Here is a 7156-nt window from a genome sequence, read left to right as displayed (position 1 = left end):
AAATGAAAAAGTTATGTAAACCCTGTTTTTCTTTTCTTTTTGGAAAGAGCTCTGACACCCCAAGCGGGATATATATGTTCGATGGCATGTGTAGCTGCAGATACACATGCTATGCATAGCTCTTCCGACATCTAGTGTTGGGCTCGGAGTGTTACAAGTTGTTTTTCTTCGAAGAAGTCTTTTTGGAATCAAGGGATCGAGTGACTCCTTCTCTCGGTTCCATTATGCATGGGCATCGACTCCATTGTTACATTGTTTTCTTTCTGCGGTCGGGTTCAGACGTGTTTCCTTTCGCTCCAAGATTTCGATTCGGAAAACCACTGAAAACCTTATTCATCGGTATTGTTTCGATCGCGTTTCCCATCTAGCATGGAACCGGTAGTACCGTCGGAACCTTCATTTTTTCCACCCTTCGGGGCGCGTGTCCCCGACTCGGGCCTGTTCGGGCCTACTGCGTGGAAAGCCTGATGGATCGGACTCCATTCCGATTCTGCCCTCTGTGCCACGCAAAGTACCCCTATACAGACCAGCACTTGGTTTGTAATTTCTGCCTTTCTCCAGACCATCAGGAGGAAGATTGTGAGGCCTGACAATCATTTCGATCAACGAAGACCCTCCAAGATCGCAGAGCCCGGAGACTCGAAATGACATCGAAAAGCAGTGAACATCTCGACGTCATGGAAGAAGAGCAGGCGCATACAGCAGTCTCCATCCGAGACACAGACTCCAAACAAGAGTCGGAAGACGACAGACCCATCACAGCTGGCCAGCATGTGAGTACGTCTGCTCCTACACCCCTGCACAAAAAACATTTAAAGACCTTGGGTACACCACTGCCGGAAGGCCATGGTTCGCCCCGAAAAAAGACTGTTGGTGACCGTCCACCGGGGTCGGTGCCGAAAAAGTGCTCTCCTCCATCTACTTTGGAGTTGAGTAAATCTGTTTAAAGGCACCGTTTCGGACTCAAGTAAAAGAGCCTGTTCCTCGGAGTCGAAAATTCAGCAATCGGCTTCGGAGCTGAGACTTTCGACTATCTTTTCGGGACCGAAAAAAATACACTTCGGAGCCAAAAAAATCCTCATATACAGAGGAACAAGGACTTTCAAAAAAATTAAGGGAATCTCATAAGACTTCTGAGGAAGAGCCTGACATTGAACCAATTTTAAAGGTTATGGATGAGAGACAATCCAGAATACATATTCATAAGGAGACAGGAAGAATTATCACTGCACCTCCTTTAAAGACAAAAAGGAAGCTGGCTTTCCAAGAGGAACTGGGCTCTGTGCAGCCACCAGCAAAGGTGCAAAAGGAGAAGCCACTACCTCTCCATACTTCTCCTCCTCAATCTCCACAATTATCCTTCTCACCTCACACCAGCCCTCCACTGCCTTCTCCAACAAATTCTCTATCTTCACAAGGAGGTACAGCAGACCCATGGGGTCTCTATGACCCTGATCCCATCCCAGATAATGACCCAGATATTTACCCATCAAACCTTCTCCTCCAGAAGATACCACTGCATATACACAAGTAATGTCCAGGGCGGCAGCTTACCATGGGGTAACCATGCATTCTGAGCCATTAGAAGAAGATGTTTTCTTTAATACACTATCTTCTACACATTCCAGGTACCAGAGTCTCCCAATGTTACCAAGAATGGTTAAACACGCAGAACAAAAGCTAGGATTATCACCCCTAGAATTGATAAAAAGTATAAACCTTCTGACCCAGATGACATCACTCACCAGGTCCCTCCCGACTCGGTGGTAGTCAGTGCAGCAAGAAAGAGGGCACATAGCCAGTCTTCAGGAGACGCACCTCCTCCTGATAAGGAGAGTAGAAAATGTGACGCAGCAGGGAAAAGAGTTGGTACAGAAGCTGCAAATCAGTAGAGAATTGCAAATTCTCAGGCACTTCTAGCTTGCTGTGATAGGGCCCATTGACATGAAATGCAGGATATTGTACAGCATCTCCTAGAAGAGCCCCATTGGGATGAGATGCAGGATCTTGTACAGCATCTCCCAGAAGAACCCCGTTGGGATGAGATGCAGGATATTGTACAGCATCTCCCAGAAGAACCCCGTTGGGATGAGATGCAGGATATTGTACAGCATCTCCCAGAAGAACCCCGTTGGGATGAGATGCAGGATATTGTACAGCATCTCCCAGAAGAACCCCGTTGGGATGAGATGCAGGATATTGTACAGCATCTCCCAGAAGAGCCCCATTGGGATGAGATGCAGGATATTGTACAGCATCTCCCAGAAGAACCCCGTTGGGATGAAATGCAGGATCTTGTACAGCATCTCCCAGAAGAACCCCGTTGGGATGAGATGCAGGATCTTGTACAGCATCTCCCAGAAGAACCCCGTTGGGATGAGATGCAGGATCTTGTACAGCATCTCCCAGAAGAACCCCGTTGGGATGAGATGCAGGATATTGTACAGCATCTCCCAGAAGAGCCCCGTTGGGATGAGATGCAGGATCTTGTACAGCATCTCCCAGAAGAACCCCGTTGGGATGAGATGCAGGATATTGTACAGCATCTCCCAGAAGAACCCCGTTGGGATGAGATGCAGGATATTGTACAGCATCTCCCAGAAGAACCCCGTTGGGATGAGATGCAGGATCTTGTACAGCATCTCCCAGAAGAACCCCGTTGGGATGAGATGCAGGATCTTGTACAGCATCTCCCAGAAGAACCCCGTTGGGATGAGATGCAGGATCTTGTACAGCATCTCCCAGAAGAACCCCGTTGGGATGAGATGCAGGATCTTGTACAGCATCTCCCAGAAGAACCCCGTTGGGATGAGATGCAGGATCTTGTACAGCATCTCCCAGAAGAACCCCGTTGGGATGAGATGCAGGATCTTGTACAGCATCTCCCAGAAGAACCCCGTTGGGATGAGATGCAGGATCTTGTACAGCCCCGTTGGGATGAGATGCAGGATCTTGTACAGCATCTCCCAGAAGAACCCCGTTGGGATGAGATGCAGGATATTGTACAGCATCTCCCAGAAGAACCCCGTTGGGATGAGATGCAGGATATTGTACAGCATCTCCCAGAAGAACCCCGTTGGGATGAGATGCAGGATATTGTACAGCATCTCCCAGAAGAACCCCGTTGGGATGAGATGCAGGATATTGTACAGCATCTCCCATAAGAACCCCGTTGGGATGAGATGCAGAATATTGTACAGCATCTCCCAGAAGAACCCCATTGGGATGAGATGCAGGATATTGTACCGCATCTCCCAGAAGAGCACCAGAAGAGGGCACAGCAGGTGGTAGAAGAGGGACAAGCGATTAGCAATAATCAGGTAAGATCTGCCCTCGATGCTGCTGATGCAGCTGCAAGGAGTATAAACACTGCCGTCACAATCCGAAGACATGCATGGCTGCGCTCCTCTGGTTTTAAACCAGAAATCAAACAGGCTGTACTTAATATGCATTTTGAGAAGAAGCACCTCTGTGGCCCAGAAGTGGACACCACTATTGTAAAATTGAGGAGGGACTCGGATACTGTGAAGGCAATGGGCGCTTTATAGACCATCACCCCATATAGAGGCTCCTTTCGCAGGCCACAGTTTCGAGGAGGTTTTAAGCCACAATCCTCAGAGGTTTCCACCTCCCAAACAAAGCAACCACAACAAACCCAGTATCAACGAGGTGGGTTTAGAGGAACATATAGAGGTCAGTACTTCAGAAATAGAGGTAAATTCCAAACCTTAAAACAAACAACAACATCACAGCCTAAACAGTGGCTTCCTTCCCTCCCTTCCACTCCACACATCTCCTGTGGGGGATGACTACAGCAATTCCACTGTCATTGGCAAAATATCACCACAGACAACTGGGTATTATCAATTATCCGCAATGGCTATTGCCTAGAATTGATATCCACCCCTCCAAACATTCCGCCAAGATATCACACACCGTTCTCTTACAACAAGAAGTACAATCTCTACTGTTAAAGCAAGCAATAGAATTAGTTTCACATGTCTCAACAAGGATCATGAGTATACTCACTATACCTCCTAATTCCCAAAAAAGACGGCACCCTCAGGCCCATATTAGACCTCAGGCCCCACAATCTGTACATCTTGTCAGAACATTTTCACATGGTAACTCTGCGAGATGTCATTCCACTACTACAAAAACTAGATTTTATGACTGCTCTAGACCTCAAAGATGCGTATTTCCACATACCCATCCGCCCAGCTCACAGAAAATACCTCAGGTTTGTCATAGCAGGAAAACACTACCAGTTCAAAGTGTTGCGGTTTGGCATAGCAGCAGCTCCAAGGGTGTTCACAAAGTGTCTAGCAGTAGTAGCGGCCTACCTAAGAAGACAACATATACATGTCTTTCCATATCTAGACAATTGGCTAATAAAATCAAGCAATCTTACACAATGCCAAAAACACACTTATTATGTGATAGAAACTCTGCACACACTAGGGTTGGGGTTGCACCTCGGTCCAGCCTGGCAAAAGCCATTGTGGAATCACCTAATCCCATCCTCGTCGCCAAAAAGATCGATGTCGTAATAAAGGTGAGGCATGTAGATAGCTTTCACACATTTATTTAGTCCAAGCAAACAAAGACCGCCGCTGTCGTGTCCTCCGGCACCTCCGCAGCCGCTCAACCGTCTTGCTGCTCTCAAGAGCCCCCAGAGAACACAACCCATATCTCCTTATCGAGACTCCTCAGGTCCACACATAAACGTAGGTCCCCATTTCATTTTCGGGCAATCACCAACGGAGAAAGCCACAAACTGGACTCCATAGGCTCAATTACACCATTATGTTGAAGCTTGTTCAATTCAGCTTTAAGATCATCCCTAAGACTAAACGGCACCGACCTGACCTTATGTCTCCCTGGGATGGCCCTATCTTTCACCTTAATTTTGTGTTTAAAACCAGCAATCTTTCCCAAACCCTGTGCAAAAATACTAGGGAACTCCTCCTCAAATGGTGCCTTTGAATCTGAGTTCCCCACAACAAGGACTTCCACTAAAAACTGTTAGTTCAACATTTAGCCACTGTAACAGTATTTTTCATTGTTGTCCTTACTGCTAAGGCTCAGTGTAGCTCTAACCACCACTACATCCAAGATGGCGCCTAAAAACGCCAACCAAAGCACCAGCAGAGTCCCATTCCAGTTGTCTGCTGCCACATCAGTCACTCAATCCTCCCCTAGCAGAGCTCCACGTTTCCTTGTGGCAGTTGTCAATGATCTCCACTCACCAAAATGCGTGGGTAACTAGCGGCGGTCAGCAGGCTCCCTTGTTGCCAAAAAGATCGATGTTGTAATAAAGGTGAGGCATGTAGATAGCTTTCACACATTTATTTAGTCCAAGCAAACAAAGACCGCCGCTGTCGTGTCCTCCGGCACCTCCGCAGCCGCTCAACCGTCTTGCTGCTCTCAAGAGCCCCCAGAGAACACAACCCATATCTCCTTATCGAGACTCCTCAGGTCCACACATAAACGTAGGTCCCCATTTCGTTTTCGGGCAATCACCAACGGAGAAAGCCACAAACTGGACTCCATAGGCTCAATTACACCATTATGTTGAAGCTTGTTCAATTCAGCTTTAAGATCATCCCTAAGACTAAACGGCACCGACCTGACCTTATGTCTCCCTGGGATGGCCCTATCTTTCACCTTAATTTTGTGTTTAAAACCAGCAATCTTTCCCAAACCCTGTGCAAAAATACTAGGGAACTCCTCCTCAAATGGTGCCTTTGAATCTGAGTTCCCCACAACAAGGACTTCCACTAAAAACTGTTAGTTCAACATTTAGCCACTGTAACAGTATTTTTCATTGTTGTCCTTACTGCTAAGGCTCAGTGTAGCTCTAACCACCACTACATCCAAGATGGCGCCTAAAAACGCCAACCAAAGCACCAGCAGAGTCCCATTCCAGTTGTCTGCTGCCACATCAGTCACTCAATCCTCCCCTAGCAGAGCTCCACGTTTCCTTGTGGCAGTTGTCAATGATCTCCACTCACCAAAATGCGTGGGTAACTAGCGGCGGTCAGCAGGCTCCCTTGTTGCCAAAAAGATCGATGTTGTAATAAAGGTGAGGCATGTAGATAGCTTTCACACATCTATTTAGTCCAAGCAAACAAAGACCGCCGCTGTCGCGTCCTCCGGCACCTCCGCAGCCGCTCAACCGTCTTGCTGCTGCTGCTCGAGAGCCCCCAGAGAACAAGACCGCCGGCAGCACGCAATAACAATTCGGCCTGCGGTGTCGTGCCGTCGCGTGCACACAGCATAAAGAACACAACAACACACTCATCTCAACTGTCCGTGCTAGCCCAAACAATATGGAAATGGGCAATTCACAATCGTATTCATCTATTAGCACAATACATTCCAGGCATAGACAATCAGCTGGCAGATCTCCTAAGCAGAAATCACCAACTAACACACGAATGGGAGATTCACTCTCAAGTACTTCAAAAGTACTTTCAAAAGTGGGGTACACCAGAGCTAGATCTATTCACAACAAGCTAAAACGCAAAATGCCTAAACTTCGCATCCAGACCCGCACATCCTCTATCTAAGGGCAATGCTCTATTGATCAATTGGTCAGGGATATTTGCTTACGCTTTTCCCCCCTCTCCTTCCCTTTCTCGTCAGCAAACTACATCAAACGTCACTCACCATGATACTCATAGCACCAACATGGGCACGCCAGCCTTGGTACACAACACTACTAGATCTGTGTGTAGTATTCAATTCCAAACTCCCAAGCAGACCAGATTTGTTAACACAAAACAAAGGTCAAATCAGGCATCCAGACCCTGATGCTCTCAATCTAGTGATTTGGTTCCAGAAGTCATAGAATTTGGTTACCTAAAACTTCCACCAGAATGTATGGAAGTAATTAAACAAGCACATAAACCTACTACTAGACAGCGCTACACAAACAAGTGGGAAAGATTTGTCTACTACTCTCTATAATAACACTTACCTGCTTACAGCATCCATACAAGATACTGTATGCTATTTACTTCATTCGCAGAAATCAAATTTGGCTTTCTCATGCATCAAGACACACCTTACTGCAATATCTGCATACTTACAGAATATTCAACATACTTCTCTATTTAGAGTTCCTGTTATTAAAGCCTTCATGGAAGGATTA

The sequence above is a fragment of the Pleurodeles waltl genome, chromosome 9 (assembly GCF_031143425.1).
Source record: "Pleurodeles waltl isolate 20211129_DDA chromosome 9, aPleWal1.hap1.20221129, whole genome shotgun sequence".
NCBI lineage: Eukaryota > Metazoa > Chordata > Amphibia > Caudata > Salamandridae > Pleurodeles > Pleurodeles waltl.
Note: the sequence above shows the minus strand (reverse complement) of the source record.